Here is a 13911-nt window from a genome sequence, read left to right as displayed (position 1 = left end):
CTGTCAAATGTGCTCTTACCTGAAGAAGCGATGTGATCTACAGCATAAACGTGTGCCCGTTTATGTTACCTCGATGAAAAGTGTAGATCGAGAGTGTTTTATGGCTAAATACTATAGTAGGTTACTGCAACAAAATCAATGTGGCAATTTACTGTTCACAGCACGCAAAAAATCAGAAGCCTAGAAATCCACACAGGCGTGTGGAATTCCACACGCCCCTGTGGATTCTTGATTCCAGCCCTATTTAAAGCCGCGATTCAACCCGATTTGAGGATCTTTCTTTCCATCTTTTCTCCATCTTTTGAAAGGCTTGGGGCTTTCGTTTAAAAGGGCATTGGCAAGGCTTCTGGAGAGGTTCTACGGCTTTGACACTGCGTTTCTATTGGAAGATAGTTATTGGGGGAGCTTTCATCGGCACCGATCCGGCGAGTTGTGCCACAGGCATGATAAGGGGACTTTTGGAGAGGATGAGGCTACTCCACAAGACCATCGACACGAGTATCGTGGGGGTTTTTCTATGGATTACATGTTATTAATTTTGATTTCATTATTGATTGTATCTTGCTCCATGGAAATCTAAACCACCTAGTGGGCATTTGGATTTGTAATCCCTAGGATGTTATTGTTTCATTGACCTTTTATTATGTTTTCTTTAATTGATGTCTTTAATTGAGTTCCAATCTTGAATGCTTGTTTCATAATTTCTCCCTTAGTGTGACACTAGAGTTGAGAGTTCACATTGGTATTCCTTGTGAGTGAGTGACACACCATGAGGGTAAGACAAGGCAAGATTGGAGAGGGTTGAGAGGGTGAGTCGAGAGGTAGAGGAGCGTCCCCTTTCCCCTTTGGTGTGATTTATCCTACCTCCATTTCCTGGAGATCTTTGCGGTCACAATAGAGTGAAGTGCTAAGAGAGGATCTCCGCTGGGGGCTAGTTACGTGAGCAACAGAGTGAAGTGTTGAAGTAATCCTTAGTATCTAGGGCTTAATTGTAACTAGGGGCCTTTTATCTGGACAAAAGGGTTAAGTCTACATATAGGAATAGGGTTCATCAGTTGGAATCCCTAGAGCTTCTTACAAATGTACACAGTGTGAGGTGCTAAGAGAGTTAGTCACAGTTGACCTTATGTTTGGGACCGTGTCTTTTAGGATTTCCATGACTCATTAAGCATTAGTTAGGAAATATAATAGTTGGTCTTGCACTTGAAACAATAACCCTAGGGTGAGCAATATCATCAACACAATCATTATTCCATCTTTACTTAGTTAAGTAGCAACCTTGGTGTTTCTATTCCCTAATCCCTATGGATACGATAACCCACTCACCTGGGAATTTATTACTTTGACAACATGTGCACTTGCGGGTCACATGCAAGGGGTGTGTCATTACTGTTCACAGGTAGCTAAAAAATCAAAGTCTGCAAATCCACATTGGCATGTGGAAATTCCACATACCCCTGTGGATTCCCGATTCTAGCCCTATTTAAAGCCACGACTTGTACCGATTTAGGGATCCTTATTTCTATCCTTTCTCCATCTTTCACCCATCTTTAGAGAGGCATGAGGCTAGGGTTTAGAGGGGCTTTGACAAGGCTTTTGGAGTGGTTTTATGACTTTGACACCACATTTCTCTTGGACTATAGTTATTGGGGGAGCTTTCATCGGCACTGATCTGACGAGGTGTACCCTACGCTTGATAAGGGGACCTTTGAAGAGGACGAGGCTACTCCACAATAATATCGACACGAAAAATGAGTGGGTTTTACTTAAGGATTGCATGGTTTGACTTTCGATTTCACTATTAGTTGTATCTTGCTCCATGGAGGGCTAAACCCCTAGTGGGTACTAAGATTTGTAAACCCTAGGATTGAATTCCAATCTTGAATGCTTGTTGAATGGATTCTCCCTTAGAGTGACACTAGGGTTGAGAGTCTACATTTGTAATCCTTGTGAATGAGTGACACACAGTGAGGGTTAGACAAAGCAAGATTGGAGAAGGTCGAGAGGGTGAGTCGAGAGGTAGTAGAGCGTCTACTTTCTCATTCGTTGTGATTTATCCTACCTTTATGTTCCTAGAGTTCTTTGCGGTCACAATAAAGTGAAGTGCGAAGAGAGAAGGTGTTGAAATAATCCTTAGTATTTGGGGCTCAATTATGACTAGCGGTCTTTTGCCTTTACCAAAGGGTTAGATCTACATATAGGAATAGGGTTTATCACTTGGAATTCCTAGAGCTTCTTACAACTATACACAGTGTGAGGTGTTGAGATTGATTGATTTCTCTACCGGGCATAGTGTAGAGTTAGTCACGGTTGACCTTAGGTTTAGGACCATGTATTTTAGGATTTCCACGACTCATTAAGCATCAGTTAGGATACTTAATAATTGGTTTTCCACTTGAATCAATGATCCTGGGAGGAACAATATTCGAGTACACCACTTTCTATCGATTGTCTTCCCTCTCATTTCATTGTGCCTCTCTTTCTTATTTTCTTTAGTTCTGTTCACATTGATTTTATCCACATCACTATTATCTCATCTTCATTTAGGTAAGTAGAAATCTTGGTGTTTCTGATCCTTATTCCCTGTGGATATGATAACTCATTCACCTGGGATTTATTACTTCGACAAACCCGTGCACTTGTGGGTCACACGCAAGGGGTGTGTCAACATACCACAAGAAGTTCATAAGCACATTTCTGTGGGTGATTGGCAGAGGCTTTTTTGCATCAGGGACCCAGCCATCCACACCTTTACATTGGAGGTGCTTGCATATTTTAATTTTGACCGACCTCATACCAGGTTTCATCAAGGAGGATACAATTTGTTTCCACGCTTTTAGATAGTACCACAGCTTGAGTCTGATGTAGTTCTCAGTTAGCCTTGGACTGTGTGATGATGATTTTATCCACACCAAGGAGTACACTTAGCTTCTGACTGATTATTCCCCTGGAGTGACTTCGCAGCGTGTATACTCGGATGCTTTGTGGAGATGACCAGTATGAGCTAGAGATTTACAAGGCTTCTTGCCTCGTTCACCCATCACATAGGTACATCCACGCTGCTCTTAGCAGGTTAGTGAATCGGCGTGGTGATAATACTAGAGTTTTGAGCTGACTGGAGTTTCTGTACCTCTATTCCATGGTGCAGAGCGATCCCTTTCACTTAGGGTATATTGTGGTAAAAAATCTAAGCCATCAGGGACAGTATGCTTGGGTTTGAGTGTTATTTTCTGGACCGTACATCACTCGACTCATCCGTGGAATTTGGCTAATTGAGGTGATTCGTGGAGCAAAGAAGATTATCATTCCTTCTCCCTGTTGACTAGACACTATACGACTGATGGGAATGGTGAAGAGGGCTACACATGGTAGGTATGTTTCGGTTATTCCCTCTTCAAATGAGTCTGACGATGAGAGTGACAAGGCCGAGGATTCCCAGCTGACATCCCCTGCACAGTTGGACTCCATGGAGACTGATGCTTCCCAGTTGTTTTTGAGGCCCCTCCATCACTTGTACCTTCCTTGCCTCAAGCCCATGAATACTTTGAGAGGCTCGAGAATGCTGTGGGAATTCTTCAGACCAATTTAATAGTAGTTCACAAGACTCAGGTTGCAAATCGTACTAAGGTGATGGCACGCCTTACACTACTCTAGTAGATCCTAGAGTGATTTATCCTATCTCCATTTTCTAGAGTTATTTGCGGTCATGACAAGGTCCCTTTGCGTATATCCCGCAAGTGCACGGGTTTGTCGAAGTAATAATCCCGGATGAGCGGGTATCGAATCCACAGGGAGTAGGGAATAAAAATATTTAATTCGATTCTTAGCTATGTGAAAGATCAATAATAATGAGTGCGACAATGATTCAATTCTCCACAATAAAAACAACAAACAAGAAAGCAAAAGTAAAGAAGGGGATAAGGCAATTAATAAAGATGGGGTACCCGGATAATGCTCCGCCTAGGATAATTGTTTCAAGTGTAAGAACCCTCTATTATGCTTCCTAATTAATGCAATGGTGAGTCGTGGAAATCCTTAATTACATAATCCTAAATCTAAGGTCAACTATGCCTAACTCTATACATGACCCGGAGGAGAAATCGAACAGTCTCAACACCTCGTACTCGTATAGAGTTGCAATGAACTCTAGGGATTCCAAGTGATAAATCTCTTCCTAATTATAGACCTAACCCTTTTGTCCAGGTGGAAGGTCCCTAACCATAATTGAGCCCTAGATACTAAGATCACCTCAACGCTTCACTCCGTTGCACGCGCAACTAAGCCTCAGCGGAAGTTCATCCCTTAGACCATTCACTCTATTATGACCGCAAAGAATCCGAGGAACGGAGGTAGAATCTATCACGTCGGAGGGTAAAGGGGACGCTCCTGTACCTCTCGACTCACCCTCTCAACCCTCTCCAACCTAGCTTTGTCTAACACTCGTGGTGTGTCACTCACTCACAAGGTTACCAACAAGAACTCTCAACCCTAGTGTCACTCTAGGGGAAATGTTCATACAATCAAGCATTTAAGGTTGGAACTCATAATAAACATCCATTTATTGAAAGTATAATAAAGAGATTCAAAGAAACGAATAAATCCTAGGGTTCACAAATGCCCGAGTACCCACTAGGGGTTTAGCTCTCCATGGAGCTAAGTATAATCAAAGAAATAGAATGTAAAAGCAATAAATCCATAAAGAAACCCCCTCGATAGTCATGCCGATGATCTTGTGGAAAGTCCTCTACTCGTCGTCGAAGGATTCCCTCGTCAGGTATAGGATACGCCTCGACGGAAGCTCCCCTACCAACCTTCTTCCTGAGGAATCACGATGTCGGAGCCTTAGAACCTCTCCAAAACCTTGGCCAATACCACTGAAAACCCTAGCCGAAGCCCTCTCTCAAGTTGGGGAAAAGATGGAGAAAAGAATACTAAAATCGGGGCTGATTCAGCTTTAAATAGGGCTGGAATCGGGCGACTACACGGGCGTGGATTCTACACGCTCCCGTGGGGAATCTCCACACGGGCGTGGATAATTTCCACATGCCCGTGTGGATCCTCTGAAATCCTGTTTTCTCCGCCGGCTGTGAACAATGCTGCTACAGTACTTCCTACCGTGTTCCTACAGTACTCTGCTACAGTATCTGACATGAATAGCTTCTCGAATCCATACTTTAATCAGAGTAACGCAAACGGGCACACGCTCACGTCGTGGATCACTTGCATCTTCAATGATAGGCATGTTGGTGAAGCTCTTGTTCTATGTGCATAAGTCAGAATGCTCGAGTGTGACTACCTTTGTGCCTCTCCAAATGGATGTGCCAACTCCAATACGAGGAGGTTGGCACACACTCTAGCATCTCACATCGACCTATGTCTTCGCGTTTGAACCTTAGCAAGATTTCCTCCATAATAGGTGCATTGTAATCCACATTGGCTTCTTTCTTTCATACTTGGCCTCACAACCCTACCTGCACGAAAGTAACATAAAAAACACACATATTAGTGTAAAACCTGAGAAAAGTAATGCTTAACATAAGGAATGAACGCTTCGTATTCATATCGCACAAGCATTTATCAGGTCACAATAGAGTGAAGTGCTAAGAGTGGAACTCCGCTGGGGCTTAGTTGTGTGAGCAACAGAGTGAAGCGTTTTAGCATCTGGAGCTTAATTGTGGCAAGGGGTCTTTCGCTTGGACCAAAGGGTTGGATCTGCACATAGGAAGAGGGTTTATTACTTGGAGTCCATAGAGCTTCTTGCAACTGTACACAGTGTAAGGTGTGGAGACTGATTGATTTCTCAACCTAAACATAGTGTATAGTTAGTAACGGTTGACCTTAGGTTTGGGACTATGTATTTTAGGTCGTCCATGACTCATTAAGCATCAGTTAGGAGGCATAATAGTTGGTTTTACACTTGAAGCATTAATCCTAGGATGAACAACATCCGAGTACCCCACTTTTATAGATTTCCTATCCCCTCATTTCTTTGTGCCTTTCTTTCTTATTTTCTTTAGCTTTGATTACAATGATTTTTATCCACACAATCATTATTTCATCTCCACTTAGCTAAGTAGAAATCTAGGGTTTTCTGTACCTTATTCCCTGTGGATATAATACCCCACGCAAGGGGGGTGTCAACAATGCTAGATTGGAGAGGATAGAGAGGGTGAGTGGAGAGGTGACACGCGTTCGAATATGCGTGTAAACCGCAAGTGCACGGGTGTCGAAGTAATAATTACCCCGGTGAGTGGGTAGTCGAATCCACAGGGAACAGGGCTACTAGTACTAACTTCTTCTCTGCTTTCTAACCTAATGATAAATGGAAAGGTGTGTTGATCTAATGTGCGAAAAAATGAATACCGGAGACAAATATGCAAGGGTAAAATGGATGGAGATCTCAATCAGTAAAAGTGGGGTATTCAGGCAATGCTCCCCCTAGGATTCTGGTATTAGGTACCGAATAAGCAAAGTGTTTCTATGATGAGTAAGTTAAGTTGTGGAAATCCAAATATAATCAGATCCGGCCTCCCGATCACCGATACTAGTCCCCTACGAGGTCTCGGTGGAGAAATCGCTCAATCTCAACACCTCACACCACATATGACTGCAAAGCACTCTAGGGATCCCAAGAGTTGTATCCGATTCCTAAAGATTGATCCAACCCTAATTCCCGGCGAAGGATCCTAACCCCCTACAAGGTCCCGGCGGAGAAATCTCTCAATCTCACACCTCACACCAAATATGGTTGCATAGAGCTTAAGGAACGGAGATAGAATACACTCAATCGGAAGGGAGAGGGGACACTCCACTATCTCATGACTCACCCTCTCAACCCTCTTTAACCTTGAAGTTCTAAATCTAATGGAGACCTCTCTCACATCAAAGTAACAAACCATGCAAATCAAATCAACAACAAGGATTAATTAAACAACCAAGCAATGAGAATACAAGATTAAAATATAATCAAACTCGGATTAAATAGAAACACTAAGCAAATCCACAAAAGATGAGAATCCTAGGGTTCACAAGCCCAAATACCCTCTAGAGTTTTAGCTCTCCATGGAGCAACATACAAAACACACCATCAATGAATGAAAGTACATTAGAACCATAGAAATAAACCCCCTTATATATGAACTGATGGCCTTGATGTAGAGCTTCGACGTCTTGAAAGACCCACTCCGAAGCTAGGTTCACCGGTGGCTTCCTTGATGCTATGACGAAGGAGGAATCGATCAAAGTTGGTGACGAAGCGCCTCCAAAGCCACAAAGACCTCCTCTCCAAACCCTAGCCGTCACACCCCTCAAGAGCCGCACAAAAGATGAGAAAGAATAGGGCAAAACGGCTATTTATAGGCCTTAGATCACGCCTGTCACATGCCCTTACGCGCCCGTGTGGATTTTCCACGCGGCCGCGTGGGCTGCAGAAATTTTCACACGGGCGCGTTGTATTTTCCACGCGAGCGCGTGAACAGTAATTTTAATACAGTACTGCTACATTAATTTTGCTACAATACTTTTCACAAAACGCGGTCCAATCACCCTTCTCTTGTGGCCACATGTCCGGGCACACGTCCATGTGGTAGGCTATAAAACTTTTCTTCATCGATGTATCTTTGAGAGGTCTTGCAATCTTCACAAAGAGAAGAAACATGAAGATGTGGCTGCCTTTGTGCCCTTCCAACTAGTGAATTGACTTGAATCTTCTTGGAAGTTGGCACACATCTCCACGTTTATAAACTCCTCTCGTGTCTTGGTCCTTGAATTGAACAAGAACTCCCAACATTATGTCTTTATAGCCCATCTTTGCTTCCTTTTTACTCTTCAAGGCATTCACAACCTATATTCATAAAAAAACACTAAATACACAATATGAGACATAAACCATAATAAAAATGATGCTCAATGCATGTAAAACATATATAAAAATATGTCTAATCAAGCATTTATCAAACTTCCCCACACTTAAGTCTTTGGTTGTCCTCAAGCAAAATTAAACATTAAACTCATGGAAAGAAAAGATAAGTGCTTGGCCTTAGGTTCACTAAAAGAGTACAAGAATAAAATTCTACAGTCATGGAGAGAATCAAACACTAGACAAAACAATCAATGCTCTAGCAAACAATCCAATCAAAAATGAATGTGATAAAATCCGAATGCGTGTGTGTGTGAAAAACTCAACTCATTTCAACACTATGTCCACTACCAAATTCTTATTAACATGGGACTTATTTATAAACAGAAAAAATAGGTAGTAGCTTCACACAACCTCTAAGGTAGCCCTTTCCCAAGATGCCTCCCGAGTGGCTTTCACACTTTCGAGGTGGTAGCTCTTTCTACCAAGGATGGTAGCTTTCACACATCCCATGAGATAGCTCTTTCTCTCATTAGGGCATAACAAGTATCCGACTTATGAGAGTAGCTACATACATCATGGGTGGTAGCTCTTTCCACCCCCTATGTATAAACAATTTCCAATTCTCAAATTTTTTTCGGATTTTTTTTAAAATAAAAACTAGCACACTAAAGTCCCAAACATAATGAACTAGAGTCTTCATAGGTCTAATGAGCGAGAAAAGTGCACAAAGAGCAATCGGAGAAAAATATTCAATAAAATTGGATGAAAACTATAGCATGATAAAATCCATATTTATAACCTCCAAAAACTAAGAATTAAACTCTTAACTCTAAGGTGAACCTTCATTGGCAAAAAGAGCATGCTCATGAAAACACAAGTAAAAGTCATGTATAAGGTGAACCCTCCCCCACACTTAAGATGTACATTGTCCTCAATGTACGCATGCAAGCACAATAAAAATAATAACAATGGAAGCATAATGTGTGTGGGAATGCAATTAAAACAATACTCCCCTGAACTCCTCATTAATCGTTTGGTGAAGTCTAACTCATGGGCTTGTTGTATGGGTTATGAAGCTCACACGACCATGTGACAATATCACATGATCATGTCTATGACTAAAACACTATCAACATCACTCTTAAGGCCATCTGCACGTAGACAAGGGGTTCAGTGATGCTCAACAAAATAGAAAAGATGTACGAGTTCTTATAAGTAAACACATGAAGCACAAACTCGCACAAACAAAACAAAACACAAAGTTAACTAAAGTCTAAAAAAAACAAAAATAAATAAAATAAAATAAAGAAAAACTATAAATGAAAACAAAAGTAAAGAAAACTAAAGAATCATGAGTGGGACGCCTCAAGCATCAACGTCGTCTTCTGGTGTTGCCGGTGTGCCAAAATAATGTCCTCATCCAAGGTTAACCATATGAAATTCAAGCATTTCGGAACAAGTTTTTCGGTCCTTGGTGTCGTACCTGCAAATAAAGCTTCAAAAGAAGTCAGTTAAGCATGAATTTGATGAGTACAGGGGTCCACGCGGGCGTGGAGGGCAAGCCAAGCACTTTTCTAGCCTTATTGGGTACTTTTCCAGCCCACGCGAGCATGTGGGGAAGCCATGCTCGCGTACCTGCAAATAAAGCTTCAAAAGAAGCGCTAGCATGAATTTGATGAGTCAGGGGTCCCGCGGGCGTGAGGGCAGCCAAGCACTTTTCTAGCCTTATTGGGTACTTTTGCCACGAGCACGTCGAGCCATGCGCAGCTGGGCGCGCTCGCTCGGCGGGCGCCAAGCGAGCGTGGCGCCCAGCCCGAGCTCGCGGATGGGCACGCCGCGTGGCGCAACCGAGCGGCTGGCCAGCCCATGCGGGCGTGTGGGCCGGCCACGCGCCCGCGTGGGCGCCTAACCATGGCCAAGAAGCCATGATTGGGCTCCAACGCTTCCAAAAATTTCCGATCCATACATTCTAAAGTGTTTCTACAAGATTTTCCATGAAAAACAACACTTATAAACGAATAAAACTCTATGGATTGGCAAAATAAGGGCATAGAGAAGATAAGGGAAAATGAAGTTTACCGGAGCAAATCGGTGAAGGAAACTTAATGCAAATGCCGGCAAAACACTTTTAAATCTCCAAGGAGTTGAAGAAAATTAGTTTTTGTGCTCAAAAGTTCAGATTCTTGAAGATGGAGAAGTGGGAGAAGATGGGTGTAAGTGGTGAAGATAATGAAAAGTGACCCCTCATAATCTTATAAGCCACATGGGGGTGTGGAAATTCCACACCCTACGTGAGTACTGTATACGGCCGTGTGGAAATTCCACATGACCGCGTGAGCTGCAAAATTTCTGCAGACAGTCCACACAAGGCTCCAAACTTCAAATTAACACTAATTCTTCAACTATAAACATGAATTACACCCTCAACCATGCCACATACACGAAAATCAATTTAAATCACCAAAATTTTCCATGAAAACTTTAACACCAACAAAAATTCATCAAAGCATGCACTCATGAATTTATTACTGCAGAAATGAAAATCTAAACTAGAAAATAATTAAAAACTTGGGTTGCCTCCCAAGTAGCGCTTGTTTTACGTCACTAAGCTTGACGTACCTCTTGCTTACATTATGGAGGCTTGAAAAGAGTGTGTTCCTCCCGCCTAGACATTGCATAGCTACTTCCTTTAAACCAAAAATCAGCTTGCCGGGAAGAAGTATTTGTTGGAGAGTCCAACCATCTTACTTTTGGCCTCCAAGGAAACAATTTGGGTTGGGAATTGTCCAAGCTTAGCACCGGTGGGTCATTGGATGGCTTCAATCTCCTACCCACATCTTCTTCCCTTCCCAAAACCTCTCTCTTGCATTGTAAGAGTTGATCAATCACAAAGAAAGATGCTTGTTCCATAGCCTTAGGGTTTGCTTCTTCTAATGTATTTTCAACTTGAGAGGAGCATGACACTAGCAAATCCCCTTGAAAATTGTCTCGCTCACAAGCACAATCTTCAGTCACACAATCCAAAATCTCAAAATGATATTCAATTTCTTGTTTTTTTCCTTTTTACGCCCTCAATGTACTCAATTTGCCCAATTTCTTCCATGTTGTTCATGGCCTCATCATGTCGCGGAGATACTTGCCTTGCTTGTTCAAATTATTCTTTTTCGTTAGCAAGCATGTCCAAGATCTCTCCTAATTGATGCTTAATGTTTTTAATGGAGACCTCGTGACAACTTAATGTGGCCTCAATATTTTGGAAACGGGCATCGGTTGCTTCAAAAAATCTCGGTAGCACTCTTTCCAACCGAAGTACATCTTCTTCAACTTTCTCATCCCATTGAAGTTCTTGTTGAGGTGCTTCCCATTGTTGTCTATCAATATCCCACAACAGGTTTGGGTAGCTCCTTTGATTTGAATGATAATTGATGCGATATGGATTGTGTTGTTGATGAACATTGACAAATTGATCAATTTTTTTCTAGTGAGAGCATCAACCTCGAAAAATATAAATCTACAAGCTGGATTAATCATCATTCAAGTTCCATGCAAGAAAAAAAGTAAATAAGACAAAAATAAAAACAAAAATAGAATGGTGGAAGAAGATAGAGGGGAATATGATAAAAACAAAATAAAAACAGATGAGAATGATGGAAGAAAAACAAAGTGTGGAATAGACAAAATAAAGAAAAAGATAAGTGGCTAGAGCAACAAAGTCCTAGCGTTCCTAGTATCCTGTTCCCCGGCAGCGGCGCCAAAAACTTGACACACGTCCGAATATGCGTGTAAACCGCAAGTGCACGGGTGTCGAAGTAATAATTACGCTGGTGAGTGGGTAGTCGAATCCACAGGGAACAGGGCTACTAGTACTAACTTCTTCTCTGCTTTCTAACCTAATGATAAATGGAAAGGTGTGGTGATCTAATGTGCGAAGAAATGAATACCGGAGACAAATATGCAAGGGTAAAATGGATGGAGATCTCAATCAGTAAAAGTGGGGTATTCGGGCAATGCTCCCCCTAGGATTCAGGTATTAGGTACCGAATAAGCAAAGTGTTTCTATGATGAGTAAGTTAAGTTGTGGAAATCCAAATATAATCGGATCCGGCCTCCCGATCACCGATACTAGTCCCCTACGAGGTCTCGGTGGAGAAATCGCTCAATCTCAACACCTCACACCACATATGACTGCAAAGCACTCTAGGGATCCCAAGAGTTGTATCCGATTCCTAAAGATTGATCCAACCCTAATTCCCCAGCAAAGGATCCTAACCACCTACAAGGTCCCGGTGGAGAAATCTCTCAATCTCAAGCCTCACGCCAAATATGGTTGCATAGAGCTTAAGGAACGGAGATAGAATACACTCAATCGGAAGGGAGAGGGGACACTCCACTATCTCATGACTCACCCTCTCAACCCTCTTTAACCTTGAAGTTCTAAATCTAATGGAGACCTCTCTCACATCAAAGTAACAAATCATGCAAATCAAATCAACAACAAGGATTAATTAAACAAGCAAGCAATGAGAATACAAGATTAAAACTTAATCAAACTCGGATTAAATAGAAACACTAAGCAAATCCACAAAAGATGAGAATCCTAGGGTTCACAAGCCCAAATACCCTCTAGAGTTTTAGCTCTCCATGGAGCAACATACAAAACACACCATCAATGAATGAAAGTACATTAAAACCATAGAAATAAACCCCCTTATATATGAACTGATGGACTTGATGGAGAGCTTCGATTTCTTGAAAGACCCACTCCGAAGCTAGGTTCACTGGTGGCTTCCTCGATACTATGACGGAGGAGGAATCGATCAAAGTTGGTGATGAAGCGCCTCCAAAGCCGCAAAGACCTCCTCTCCAAACCCTAGCCGTCTCACCCCTCAAGAACCGCACAAAAGATGAGAAAGAATAGGGCAAAACGGCTATTTATAGGCCTTAGATCGAGCCCGTCTCACCCCTCAAGAACCGCACAAAAGATGAGAAAGAATAGGGCAGAACAGTAATTTTAATACAATACTACTATATTAATATTGCTACAGTACTTTTCACAAAACGCGGTCCAATCACCCTTCTCTTGAGGCCACATGTCCGGGCACACGTCCATGTGGTAGGCTATAAAACTTATCTTCATTGATGTATCTTTGAGAGGTCTTGCAATCTTCACAAAGAGAAGAAACATGAAGATGTGGCTGCCTTTGTGCCCTTCCAACTAGTGAATTGACTTGAATCTTCTTGGAAGTTGGCACACATCTCCACGTTTATAAACTCCTCTCGTGTCTTGGTCCTTGAATTGAACAAGAACTCCCAACATTATGTTTTTTTATAGCCCATCTTTTGCTTCCTTTTTTTACTCTTCAAGGCATTCACAACCTATATGCATAAAAGAACACCAAATACACAATATGAGACATAAACCATAGTAAAAATGATGCTCAATGCATGTAAAACATATATAAAAAAATGTCTACTCAAGCATTTATCAAGAGGTAACAAAGCATCCCCTTTTCCCCTCCGGTGTGATTTATCCTACCTCCGTGTTCCTAGAGTGCTTTGCAGTCACATTAGAGTGAAGTGCTAAGAGACGAACTTCATTGGGGCTTAGTCTCACGAGCAACAGAGTTAAGCAACCTTGCACAGTGTAAGGCATCGAGACTGAGCAATTTCTATACCTAGACATAGTATAAAGTTAGTCACGGTTGACCTTAGGTTTGGGACTGTGTGTTTTAGGATTTCCATGACTCATTAAGCATCAATTAGGAGACATAATGATTGGTCTTGCACTTGAAACATTAGTCCTAGGGTGAGCAATATCTAGGTGCCCCACTTTCAATTGATTGACTCTCCTATCATCTACTTGCGTTCTCCTTTTCTTTTCTTATTTTCAATTTGTATTGATTATTGTTCACACAACTATTGATTTATCTTCACATTAGTTAGATAGAAATCTTTGTGTTTCTACTCAGTATTCACTGTGGATACTATAACCCATTCACATGGGTATTATTACCTCAATAAACCCATGCACTTGTGGCTCACACTCAAGG

The sequence above is a fragment of the Dioscorea cayenensis genome, chromosome 10 (genome assembly GCF_009730915.1).
Source record: "Dioscorea cayenensis subsp. rotundata cultivar TDr96_F1 chromosome 10, TDr96_F1_v2_PseudoChromosome.rev07_lg8_w22 25.fasta, whole genome shotgun sequence".
Taxonomy (NCBI): Eukaryota; Viridiplantae; Streptophyta; class Magnoliopsida; order Dioscoreales; family Dioscoreaceae; genus Dioscorea; species Dioscorea cayenensis.
Note: the sequence above shows the minus strand (reverse complement) of the source record.